Here is a 14,683-nt window from a genome sequence, read left to right on the forward strand (position 1 = left end):
GGCGAGCTTCTGTCGACAATTGCGCCGAATGTTTGTGCTAAGTAATGGAAATAGTACTAAAATTGCGGATACCGAAAATAACCACGGATATAATATTTTTGAAACGGTTCTATACGGTTTCCCTAAGAATTATTTCTGTTGTTTTTGACATTCAGAAAGGATTTCGTTTTCAATCTTCAATTTAGGCATCTGATATTATTGTAAAGAAATAAAGTGATAAAAATATACCCAAGCATCTCTACAACCCAAATATTTAGCAAGACTTCATCTACAGTGACCACCACAAATAAAAATTCACCCCTCTAGTTAATCTTGAATTGCCGATATTTCCAGTTTCTCTTTTTTTTCGAATTTCAATGAGATTATTGGAAAGCTGGTAATTTCAAAATCATTTTACCATTCCTATTCAAATCTTCTATCTAGAATTTCATCTCGCCGCACGTGCCAACAACATGATTAAATTAATAAATTTATCGGTGATTAAAATCCGTCATCAAACCATAAAATTTTGTTTTTTTTAACTCTGTAGTATTCGGTTTACTTATTGAACATTTTAAAAGGAAAGCATTAGAAAAATCCACTTCATGGATTATTTTTTGTTAAAAATCATAAAAACAAATAATCATTAGATAAAACGGCTTTTATGCAATTCAGTGTTGAAAAATGAACATTGCGACGCTAGAAACAATTTCGTGCTTCTTTTCAGCACCTAATTCAGTGTCGAAAAGTACACTCCACGATCAGGAAATTTTTAAGGGAATTTTAGGAATTTGCATAAAACTCTGTATTCAACTCGTTACAAAACTCGATTTATTCAGCATTCAACGTAACTCTCAATTTACGACTTGTGCTTAAAAAATGCACTTTTTGTGACCTGTTGGATAGATAACTATTTTTTAGTGTTGATGATTAACTGATCACGCTTTGCATACTTTTTTTGTGTTATATTTCGGAGATGGGTGGAGGGGCTGATGTTTTAAGCCAGACCCCAAAACAATAAAATAGCTCTTTTTTAATTCAAAACATCAGTATTGTTTACCTTCTGTTCGAAAACGTTCACAAACTCTTAAGAGGATTAATTTTCTAGCCATGGATAACCACTAGACCGCTGCAAGCTTTGTATGGAAATTATAAGTTCTTAAATATTAAACCTCACATAACTTTTTTTGGTGGTTTTGCTGCCAGAAATAGCAATAAAAATTTTGAAAGCTATCCATCCAGTCCTAAATTAGCGCAATGAGTTTTAATTTTGTAAGGAAATTTGTATGGGAAAACAAAATTTTCATTCGAAAATCGCCAGAGATGTACTGAAAGTTCCAAAAAATAGAACAAACATTCCTTGATTCTTGCAGTATAGTTCATGTCAACAAAGCACAAACCTAAATTGAACCCCAGAAAACATATTCGATGTCATACAAAACTTTTTTTAAACCTTTTTTTTATTTTAGCTGTGTAACCAAAGCATGAGAATAAAAAAATCTCAAAAAATGCTTTGCCAATCCAGGAAATTTTTTAACTTAGATAACCTATGCAAAAACATTTCATGAGATTATTAAAAGCCCTAGCTAGCAAAATCGGACATTTTTATTTAATTTTCATTGGATTTAGATTTTTTATTTTGAAATGGTTATATAACTTTTTCATAAAATGATAAGATGCTTGATGATGCTTGAAAATGATAAGATGCTTGATGTTAGCAAAACATGACACTTAGGAATAGTCAAAACCAAAATTCAAAATCCAACTTGATTTCAAGCTTATTTGAATTTTCTGGATGATTTAATGTGCAAAAATTTCATCTCCATACAAATTTCCATACAAAATTGAAACGCGTTGCGCCAACTCAGGAATCAACCAAATCATCTTAAATTTTCCACTAATGCTTGGTAACCTACAAGGCATCAAAAAAACATATGGGAACAAAAAGTCATTTTTTGCAGCGGTCTAATGAGCACACGATTGCTTCGAAAAAAGTAGATAAAAAGAATGCAGCTGTTTTCTACGCTTTTTGGTTCGGGTCATTATTTTTAGCATGTATTCTTCCAAGTTCTCGTACAAAATGTCGATTTAGAATCAACAATCACGTTACTGTTGATCCCCTTTATTTTTTTCCCCTCAACTTCGTGAGACACCCATCACTATATTCACCATTTGAGTATTCGATATTGAAGACTTTAACTCACTTACAACTTTGTTGAAAGCTTAAAAACGATTTGACTTATGCTCTTAAATATCGAGGATTCCATTTGGTTACAATTTTCTAAAAAATTTCGCCAAATTTCCCATATTTTGCAGAACTGGATGAAATTGACAAAAAGAAAACTATGTTTTTTTCCCCAGAAGTCGAAATTACTCGCGGTCTTTCCTAATAATATCATTCCAAATATCTTCCAAGAATCCTAATTTTCAAATAAATTGTTTCTAAAATGAATGTTTTGATACTCACAAATATCTAGTTTTCAAGAATTGTAACTTTTCTAAATTCAAAAATTTCTAAATTCTTTGTTCCAATAAATTCCGAATGTAACCCAAGAAACGATTTAAATTCAAATAGGCTTTGTAAGCAAATGAGGGTGTTTTATAAAAGATTCAAAAAGTCTTTGTTATCCTTAAAGGTATTTCAATAAGAACTCTATAAAAACGTTCTACAAGATAGCCACAAAACCTTTATAAAACTGTTTATAAAAGTGTCAATTATATTTCTTTTGAGGTTCTTATAAGAGATTTCAAGAGTTCTATAAAACCATTTCCACACTTCCTTATAAAACCTGAAAAATCTTCTGAAAAAAAATCATAATTGCTTTTGACACATTAGGATTATACATACCTACGATAAAATTAGCTTTGGTGGTTATTTACGTAAATCCAAGAATATCAACAAACAATTTAGAAGCAGCAATAACCATCTTTTTCAACGAACTTTCGAAATTTGAAAAAATTTTAGTAGGAGGAGATTTCAACAGTCACAATGTGATATGGGGTTGTAATGACACCAATACCAAAGGAAAAATAGTCCATGATGCTATAGTAGGTTCTAATCTCATGCTACTTAACACTGGAGTCTCCACTTATTTACCTCCAGTAGCTAATCAGAGATCAAGTGCGATAGATCTGACACTATGTTCAACAAATCTTTTCGACATAGTTCAATGGAATGTGATAGAGAAAGCTTTTGGTGGAAGTGGACATTTGATGATCGAAACAAACTTAGATCTGAGAATTAAAACCAAACAAAAATACTTCTACGATAGAAAAAAGATAATCGAAGAAATAGCACAAATAAAACATTGGGAATTTGACAATCTGAAAGATATATCCAAGCTTACTCAAAACATTAGTAAAAATCACAAAAAAATAAGCACACATACTCCAAAATATTACTGGAGCTCAGATCTATCAAAACTGTATGAACAAAAACAAAACACCCTTAGAGAATACAACAAGTACAGTAGCAGTGAAAATTTGATACGGTGGAAAAAATCTTCTGCAATATTTCAAAAAGCCAAACTTCAACACATTAAAAACAAAATGGAAGAACTCTCTGGTTCTATTGATCCGAGAAACACGCAAGAAAACTGGAAGCTTGTAAAAAGATTGAAACTACGACCTATAGTTAACCCTAAAAATAACCCGATAATTAATAGTAAAGACATGGCAACAGAATTCCTATTGTTGAACTTTGGACCATCCAATTCAATAGAACCACTACCACCTGAAAATAACACAAGACCAACTACAGTCCCCCCACAATCATTAGTCACTTAACGTATCATTTCACCACAAAATGATCGTTCGTTTGGGTGTTAGTGGACCAAACATCAAGCTTTGCATGAATTTCAGTCATTAAATATTCCCTCTTTGATTTCAAACATGATTTTGTTTCCAATTTTGTTGAAAAATAAAATAATCTACCGAAACAATCAACGTTTTTCAAAACCACAATTATGGGTCAAAATTGAAGCTTGCAACAATTATTAGTCATATTGCCCACAATTATTAGTCACATAGAAGTCCATGGCAACACCCGAATATCAACATGAAAATCAACAAGTTTCTGGCAAACATTCAGGGGCATTCTTTGCTAGTATACGTTCAAGGGGCAATTGGGTTGAGCTAGCAACCAAGAAATGTTTTGTTTTGCTTGCGAAAAAGTGACCCATGATTGTGTGGAACTTGGTGGATTCTGTAACAATTATGGGTCACTTTCATTTTGCTAAATAGTATTGAATTTTCACATTTCATTCGCTCAGTTTTATTTGGAAAATGTAAACTCTTCTTTTGTGCTTATATGGGACCAATTCATTTGGTTGGAATCTTTGAAATAACCGTAATAAGCGCTTAACGGTTTAAGATGTCGATCTTATAACATTAGAATTTTATGCGATAGTTCCACAGCTTATAGTTTACCTTTGATAGAAAGTATTCAAACAGCAATTTTACTGTTATCAAACGCACAAATAATATTTTTAATGCATTTTGATGCTATTGTTGATTAACTAAAAATAATAATATGAAATAATTTCTTTTGGTTTAGTGGATATCAGTAGTTCTAATGATCGGTGACTAATAATTGTGTGTGACCCATGATTGTGGGTGGACTGTATATTAAAATTCCAAAACTGGAAAAATTTTCTTAAAAACAAATCACCATCATCATCACCAGGCACTGATAATCTCAATTACGGTGCCCTGAAAAATCTAGATTTCTACTCGGTAACAAAAATAATTGATCTTTTAAATGAAATGTGGAGAAAGTCCACGTTAGATAATCACCTAAAAGAAATAAAAATAATACCCATTCTCAAACCTAATAAACCTCCCAATGATTTTCGCTCTAGCCGACCTATTGCACTGCTACCAACATTAGTAAAAATTTTAAATGCAGCAGTCCTAGAAGATATCCAGGAAACGTGCAACAGAAACAATATTCTTCCAGACCTCTCTTTTGGATTTAGAAAGGGAATGTCCACAGAACATTGTGTGACGTTCGCTACAAATACGATAAAAGCAGCAAGAAGAGAAAACTACACAACAATTGGTGTTTTTTTTTGATTTCTCAAACGCTTTCAATACAGTTAACGTTGAACAACTTTACAGAATAATGCTGTACAATGGTTTCAAACAGGATACTTGCACATGGATTTATAATTTTTTGATGAACCGTAAAACTCTAGTATACACAGAGCAAGGAATTGTAAGCCAACAAATTTGCTCTGGAGTACCACAAGGAGATGTCATGTCGCCTGTGTTATTCAATATTTATACTGTTTCACTACACAATACTAACCTTGACCCAGATGTAACTACACTACAATTTGCCGACGATTTTTTCAAAATCGTTAAAGCAAAATCACTGTCACAAGCAACAAAGAAAATGCAATATGAAATAGACAAATTTGTGACTAAAGCTACAGAGTTGGGGTTACATCTTAATAGCTCAAAAACAAAAGCAATGCTATTTAAAGATAGTGATAAACAACTCCATTTGACGATGGGAGGTGAAACATTGGAAACAGTCAGAAATTACAAATATCTAGGAATAACACTCGACCAGACATTAAAATACGGCATACACATCATAACACTAAAACAAAGTATACTGGATAAACAAAACATGCTGAAAATAATAAGTGGTATTAGGTACGGCGGCACTCCAAGAGTTTTAATGCTATACCATGAAGCTTTATATGGAAATTATTTAAACTACGGAGCTGTTATCTATGGATCAACACCAAAAAAATACTGTGATATGCTGGAAATTACGAATAGACAATGCCTACGTATTGCTACAGGATGCACGAAAACTACACCCATAAATACCCTAGCTGCTATAGCTGGGGAAGAACCACTAACAATCAAACGAAACTACTTAGCCAAAAAAAGAATTGCCCTTCACATACACCGAAACGATTTAATCGCGCAACAACTTCATTCAATAGACTTTTTAAATATAAAAAACGAAGCCCAATACACATTCATAGAGAAAATTTACATACAAAATGCTGAAAAATACCAGAAAATTTACACAGAAACAAAACCTAGAATAGAGATTAAAATAAAAATTGAAGAACAAATGATAGGATCGGGAATGAAAAAGAAACAAACGTCCCCTATTGTTCTGAAAAAACTTGCACAAGAAACGATTAATAAACACTACAGCCACCTCGATCAATGGTATACAGATGCTTCAATTAGAACAAATAAATGTGGAATAGGAATTTATGACGCAACTTCCGGCACCAAGATAAGCATGAGTCTAGCTAATGAAGTAAGTATTGCGACTGCAGAACTAATAGCAATTAGAGAAGCACTAGAACAAGCAGACAACACAATCACTGGTGTGGTAATATTTACCGACTCCCAAACAGCCTGTAAAATCCTCACTAGAGACCTGAAAAACAAGAAATTTGACAAAATCACCCATGATATATGCACAATAGCGACAACGAAAAACGCCACAATCCAATGGATCCCATCGCACGTTGGAATTGATGGTAATGAACACGCAGATACTCTGGCTAGACAAGGATTAGATGGAACGATCATAATAGAGAATAAACTACGACTTGATGATGCATACAGACAATTTAAATCCGAATCGCTGCAAAACACAAACTCTTGGTACAAAAACATCGCAAACAAAGATTAAAAAGGAATCAAATTTTATGAATTCCAATCGAATTTTAACAAGAAACCATGGTATTGGAATATTGAGCTTAACAATATCCAAATTCGAACATTAAACCGATTACTCAGCGGGCACGACTACTCACCGTACTACCTGGGAATTATGAAAATCCGTGACTCGAAATTATGCGAACTGTGCAATACGAACTTCACCACAGAGCATGCCCTGTTGAACTGTGTTCAGTTCAACCATATTAGAAACCATTATCATTGGGATCGTTACTCCAATCTACTCGAGATGGTTCAAAATTTCGAAGAAACAAAACTAAGAGAAATTCTTAGTTTCCTGGAAAAAGCGAGATTTAAAATCTAGAGTCTGAAACGACAAATCAAAAAATAAATAATTAAGGAACACCCTACGATGAATAACAGAAATACAAACACAAACAAAAAGTGGTGATATAGAGTATCATACTCTCGGCCAACCCAATCAGATTAATACATACATAATTGCTTTGATACAGTACAAATGGACTGTAGATGTGCACTGCAATAACCCTTATAAAGAAAGAAAACCTTGATTAAAACCTAATAGTTTAATAGTATTACAAATACCCTTAAATAACCCTTATGAATATAGTCTTAATTAAAACCTTACAGTTTAATAGTATTACAAATCGACTTTGTTTCAATAAATTTCGAAGGTTTAATGTGGGGCGCATTTTCATTGCTAGTTTTTCAAAAAATCAATCGATAAAATCAGATGCGCAAAATCTTTATGCGAGAAGAACTTGAAAAAAATCAAATGTAACTTTATGATTTTTAATTATTGGATTGAGAAAATATAAAAAACATTAAATTAAACAAATGATTTGATTTGATATAAACATTTTTAATCCATCTATTGGAGAGAATCGATTTAATCAAGAATTTGTTTCCTATCACGAGAATCTATGGTCTTAGAAGAGTTTTTGGTAAAGGCCTTATATATTCTCATGGTTTTATAAAGTATTTTAATTCCTGTCTGGAAAACCTCCTGTAGGTAGGCCTTTTTGTATGTGTAAGCGTTTTATAAATGTTTTGAAGGAACTTATAAAATTTGGTGTTGATTTAAGGGGAGGTTTTATAGATCTCTTATAGATTCTTATAAAACTAAAATTGTTACTTGGGATAACGTTCTTCAAATTGCGAAGTCAAAAAATTTAAAGATTTAAAAACTTTCCATGTTTCCGTGGTTTCCATTCCATTTTTCCTACCAAATCTCATACCAAAATCTCAAATTAAAAAAAAATCCAAAACTATGAAATGCAACAATTTGCATTAAAGTCAAAACAATAGATTTTTTAGTTTTCGACTATATGTTTTAGTACTTTGAATAAACGGCAAATCAGTCCAATTTTATTGAATCCGAAAACTTTTATTCTTGATCCAACGTTTCGGTGTTGGTTAACACCTTCATCAGGGATCCTGTGAGTTATGTGTAGTTAATTTTAACAATTAGTGAAGTGTATAATGTGGTTTCTTATTTTCTAGCGTTACTTTCAAAATAGTTGATTCTGAATTACTCTAGTAAAAGCGTATTGTCCGGATGTGTTGTGGTGGAGTTTCACTGTGAATTGGTAAAATTCATGCCCCTATGTTACAAGGGACTCACCAAAAATACTCTCTATCGATCGAGTAACATCAAGTTACTAAAGAAAGAACAAGATGGTAATACAAACCAAACAATAACTACAGAAAAACAGAAAGAGAAGAACAATACAGCTTTACCCATTCTAGAGACAGAACACACTTTTAACATAGAGAAAACAAATGTTATAGACTCAAGTCTCAACAAACACACTCTCAATTTCCTCGAGATGTGGCATATTTTCGACACTACAAAAACAGTCAACCAGAGAACTAATATCCAAAATGTCAACTCCATCTTTGCATCTGTTTTACACATCTTAAAAAAAACACACAATTACCAGAAGACCGATAAAAAACTTGTCATAAATATCGATATCCAGAAAACAATGCAAAAAGAAACTACTCCAAACAATTCAACTTGAATGTCCTCATTTGTGTTTAGTGTTGGAAAATTAAAATTTAAAAATTTGAATGTAAGTTGAACATATTATCATATAAGAAAACTAAAAAACATAATTTTACCAATTCACAGTAAAAGTCCACCATAACACATCCGAACAATACTCTTTTACTAAAGCTATTCAGAATCAACTATTTTGAAAGTAACGCCAGAAAATAAGAAATCAACACACACACTATACACTTCACTAATTGTTTAAATTAACTACACATAACTTATAGGATCCCTGATGAAGGTGTTAAGTAACACAGAAACGTTGTAACAAAAATAAAAGCTTTTGGATTCAATAAACTTGAACTGATTTGCCGTTGATATAAAGTATAGAAATTATTGGTTTTTTTTTTAATACTAAAAAGCTCAATAATCCAGCTTCCAAAATGTACATGTTTCTAAGAACTATCTGATTTATCTTTAGGGAAAAATTCAGCTTAAAAATATGCAATAAATAAATCAATGAATATTCAAAGAAGGTAGTGTCAAGGCAGCCCTGATCTAGTATTGGTACAAACTGCGACGTCGCCAACACGAAAAATCTATAAATTTACAAGGAAACTTGTCTTTTTCGTTGATAACTCGGGGAATCTACTGGAAATTTTCCTTTTTGTAAGCATTTTATGCTAGAAAGATTGTTGTTCTTCAATTTCAGTACTAAATGCATGCGGTGGCTCAGATAGTCTTCGTTGGATTCCTCGAAAAAATTCACACAAGATACGTACCATTTCGTTAAGTCCGAACATGCTTTTTTCAGAAATAATTGAAAAAATGTGAAGGAATTGAGGGTAAAAACAGCTATAAATTCATTTTCCGACGCGTGCGGAGGCTCAAACAGCCTCCATTGGATTCCTCGGAAAAAGTTTCATTAGAAAAATCTCATTTTGGTTCAAGATTTTGAAGTACAAACATGCTTTTTCTGAACTATTTGAAAAAAGTACGGGAATTGAGGGTAAAACAGCCATAACTCCTGTTTCCAATGCGTGCGGTAGATCAAATAGGATTTTTTACATTCCTCGAAAAAAATCACACAAGATACGTCCCATTTGAATCAAAATTTTAAAGTCCAAGCGTGGTTCTCCTGAAAAATTTGAAAAATGTGGGAAATTGAGGGTAGAACAGCCATAATTCATGTTTCCAATCCGTGCGGTGGCTCTAATATGTTTCGTTGAATTTTTCGGAAAAAATCACATAAGATACAATCCATTTGGTTCAAAATTTTCAAGTCCGAATATGCTTTTTTCTGAAATAATAGAAAAATATAGGGGAATTGAGGGTAAAACAGCCATAACTCAATTTTCCGAAGCGTGCGGTGGCTCGAAAAGCCTTCATTGGATTTTTGGGAAAAAATCACACAAGATACGACCCATTTGGTTCAAAATTTCCAAGTCCGAACATGTGTTAATTTAACTTTTTGAAAGATGTAGGGGAATTAAGAATAAAACGGCCATAACTCCATTTTCCGAAGCTTGCGGTGGCTCAAACTGCATTCATTGGATTCCTCGAAAAAAATCACATACAATACGTCCCATTTGGTTCAAAATTTGGAAGGCCGAACATGCATTTTTCTTAAATAATTGAAAAATATAGGGGAATTGAGGGTAAAATCAGCTATTAATTCAATTTCCGAAGCGTGCGGAGGCTCATTCAACTTCCATTCGATTTATCAGAAAAAAATGCAAAAGATTTTTTGTTCAAAGTTTTCAAGTCTAAATAAGTTTTTTTCTGGATTGTTTACAAAATATAGGGGAATAAGGGGATAAAAAGGCACTACAACTCCGTTTGTAAGCCTCTTCGGCGTCTGAAACTTTGTTCAAACGCTTCTCTGGACATTTTTACCAAAAGAAAATACTTTTTATGGATTTGTTTCGAGTAAGAGGGAAAATATTGAATTTCTTCGCGGTTTATACACTTTTTTCCCCATTGTGCACCGCATAGAGTCTACTTAAATATATTTCAAGATACATTTGCCAATTTTAAAGATACTATTTACATCAACAACAACGAATTCTTGGTTAGATTAATGATGACCAGTAGCGAATTCTGAATTGTTTTTAAATCATTTGGCAGATCGCTATACATGACTCAGTTGGGGTCAAAGCTCAGCATTTTTCAGTAGGTTTAAGACATCGATGAACCAGACGAAGAAATAATTCAACTGGTAACAACAAAACAAGAAGGTTTTATTTTTCTTACTTCTCATTCCATCTAGTCTGCATGACTAGACGATGTTATATTTTTTTTTTATCAACCAGCTACTAACTTCAAGACGAACATTCTATGGAGAAAAAAACTAAACTCAACTCAAATTGCAATAACCCGGCTGTGACCCAGCTGGCTTCAAGTGGAAACTAGCTGACCGAAGCCATTCCATCCGATATGATTGATCAGTAGTATGTATCAGTAGGAACGTGATCGGGAACTCATCATGCTTGCTGCCGGCTCGTAAGATTCTTCGCTAATAGCTAGCTACCTACCTATGGCTACTTCTAGAAGAACCCGTGAATTGGTACCGGATGTGTGATTGATGGGATTAACGCGGCCACCTGCGTGCTCATGGCGCAGTTTAGTAGCAAAACGATTACGATCAGTCATTTTTCCTTTTTCAGTCGTTTTTCCTATGTTAGTTCTTCGATTGAGATATGTGTGCCCTACCAACAACATAATAGTATGTAATCTGAATAATATTTTGATAAATCATGCGCAATGATCTTGGATATTTCCAGTGGTCCAAATGGGCACATTAATGAATCACTTTGAGGGTCGCGTAACTGGTATGTACTTGATGATTACACTCCCGGATTTGAACAACTATTTGAAGAAAAAAACAACATTCACTCGATCGGAATATTTATAAATCAAATTCTAACCGATGCAACAGCATTCTTTCTCACGAAAAATGTAAATCATTGATGATTGCTTGATTCCTAGTTCTTACTTGAATGATTTTTTATATTGTCAACTGGAGCAGCTGGAAGGAGGATGAGTGTGGTGTTTCAACGAGCAATACTTATCAGACAATCACGAGTGTGATCATTCCCGATTAAGTAACACTTGATGCACGTTTTTTGTACGTTAGACACTTTGCTACAGTCATTGTTTTCAATGACCAGATATTTGTTGGGAAGATTAGATCATTATTTTGTGATCTTGGACACAAATTCGCTAATGATGGAAATTGGCATGATTTTCGATAAGTTGATTTTTTTTCTTTATTTATTCTCTCATATTTTTTACTAAGATCAAATTATTTGAAAAATGGCAATTTTGAATGAAATAGACAGCTGTCAAAACCTATACCTATAAAACTTTTTCATAAACCTGAAGGTTTTTCAAAAGGCTTTTTCCAAGCAATCCTAAGCTCTTGTTCGTATCCATAACTTAAGGAAAAAAATTCACACTATTAAGAGCGAAATGTGAACAATTTGTTTTCACAACTTCCAACGCAAGCCTTTAGGCTTAGAAGTTTTTCATTCTTTCTTAATGCGTTATATGATGTATTATAAAATAATGTTATAATTGAGTTGATTATTTGAGTGGATATGTTTGATTGTAAAGTTCATATGGTATGGAACGGCTCGATTTCAATTGTGGTACATTATCAACAGGTCAGTCAGTCAATAGATTCTTATTATGCTCCAAATGAACGTGTAAATTTTGACAGATTTTTTCAATGAGAGTTAAGTGCATAATTTTGTTCTGAGAAAATCATTGTTTGTTTTGATTGAACGTTTGATTCTAATGCAATGCAAATGAAAGTTCTCTGCCGATTAATATTCATTATCATTGTTATAACTAATAGTTATTGATATTCTAGTTTTGCAGTTTAGTGATAGCATGTAGTTCCCATTAACTACGCTTCATAAATAAAGGACGGTATCCATGCCTTCCCCAAGATCAATTTTCTCGTGAAGTGAGGAAAATATTTATTTTTGAAAAATTGGAGGAGAAATGATACTTTATTCAAGGGACTTAACCCTTTGTTTAAAATCATGCCAAAAAGATGAATTAAAGATCGCCAACGGTCCCTAGCATAAAGGCAATACTTAAAATTTGAGAATATGAGATTTTGAACTTCATGTCATTCTACATCGATCTTTAGGGAAAAAATAACGCAACCTCTAATTTGCTTTCGTGAAGACAAATGTCTAGGACTGTGGTAGATTTTCCTGTTTGGAAAATAAGGCCCAGTAATGATAAATTTTAAATAGTTTCACAAAACTTTGCGACGGCCTTTTGATATTGATTTTGAAAACACCGTTTGCTTAAAATCCTTTATTATCACCGTAGCGAATTTCGTCTAATTTTTAATTTATCATAATATTGGAAGAACAGAGATAAAAGTAAGTACCATCACAAAATCATTCAAAATTAATTCTTTCAAAAGATTTTGCGGGAGAAAGTTTTGAACATCCATATGATCAATAAACAGTTTGTAAATTTTAACACATATCCATGACTGACAAAGTAGCCCGAAAAATCCTAATGTGTCGTCATAGCAAAGAATCACATCAAAGAAAAAAAAATCCATATCATTCCAAACTTACCATTGACCTTTAGCAAAGAAAACTTTGATGAATATCGCAAATTTTAAACCTGAAACATGATTTATAAAACGAGCGTGTGGACATACTGTCAGGTTCCAAGGCACAACATAATTTGAAGTTGAACATAATTTGATGACGATTCCATGTAAATTCTTATGCGCATCTCATTTCGCTTCCAGCCATTTTTTTTTAAACATAAAAGTAATTAGAACACATCATTATAAATTTAAACCGAAAATGTTTCCAAAATTGTTCTTTTTAAGATTATAAAGTAGGTTACAATAGAAAAAAAAACTCCCCTGGGCTCCCCGCAAAATGCGGGGGATCACCTCACGTCTCTTTATTAATCAATTAACGGTATTTAAGAATTTTTCAATTTCGAGAATTCTCAGGAAGAAACTCCCTGATTGGAACATCAGTTCAAAATGAAAATGAAAATGAATAAGGAGGATTATGGAACGAACTCACCAATTGTTGAAGTGTGATTCCTCTTGCAACGGATCATTCGACGATGCCAACTGCTAGAGATGGATGAAATCAACGGAGAAATCGGGTCGGTTACATACAATAAAACATGCAATTATTGATCACTATGCTTCATCCACTTATCCCAAAAAAATCACTATTTCACAATGACAAACTTCAAAAATTTTATTGTCACCGCGACGAAGCAAAAAAAACACGTGCGATACCAACCTCACCAACATCGCCCACTTTTATCTTTAAATTCAATCAATAAATTTACACCAAAGTCAAAAACAGCTTTACTTTGGCTGAGCATTAAAAAATAAGTTCAAACTTTCATTTTTGCGTAATTATATATTTAGGCACTCTTATCAATTTTGGGGCTTTCAGATCAAAATGAAATGATGTGCTCTGTTTGAGTTGTAAGCCAGTATTAGTCCATTGCCAGAACGTGTTGAGGCAGTCCGAAATTTCAAACAACCGAACACAGTGAAGGACTTAAAAAGTTTTTTAGCCATGATAAACTTTTACCGACGGTTTGTCCCGAATGCCATCGAAGCTCAAATTCCATTGCTTCAAATGATTCCAGGGAACAAACGCAACGATTGTACACCGTTAGTTTGGAGTGAAGAAACTACAAAAGCTTTCGGCCAGTGTAAGCAACAACTTGCCCAAGCAACCCTTTTAGCACATCCTGCTAAAAAAGCCGATCTTTCTCTGTGGGTGGACGCTTCCGACATTGCAGCGGGTGCTGTACTGCACCAAATTGTGGATGGAGGAATTCAACCGCTGGGATTTTTTTCGAAAAAGTTCGACAAAGCTCAGCTTCGCTACAGCACCTACGATCGTGAGCTAACCGCAGTGCGGCACTTTAAATTTATGTTGGAAGGAAGACGCTGCCACATCTATAACGATCACAAGCCGATCACTTATGCATTTCACCAAAAGCTCGATAAAGCTT

At 33.3% G+C, this 14,683-nt stretch overlaps 1 protein-coding gene across 2 annotated transcripts in view; it reads left to right on the plus strand.

Moving 5' to 3' along the window:
* LOC129744988 (dual oxidase) overlaps nt 1-14,683 on the plus strand; it is a 209,971-nt gene that overhangs the window by 110,475 nt on the left and 84,813 nt on the right. The window lies entirely within an intron of this gene.

The sequence above is a fragment of the Uranotaenia lowii genome, chromosome 2 (assembly GCF_029784155.1).
Source record: "Uranotaenia lowii strain MFRU-FL chromosome 2, ASM2978415v1, whole genome shotgun sequence".
Lineage (NCBI taxonomy): Eukaryota > Metazoa > Arthropoda > Insecta > Diptera > Culicidae > Uranotaenia > Uranotaenia lowii.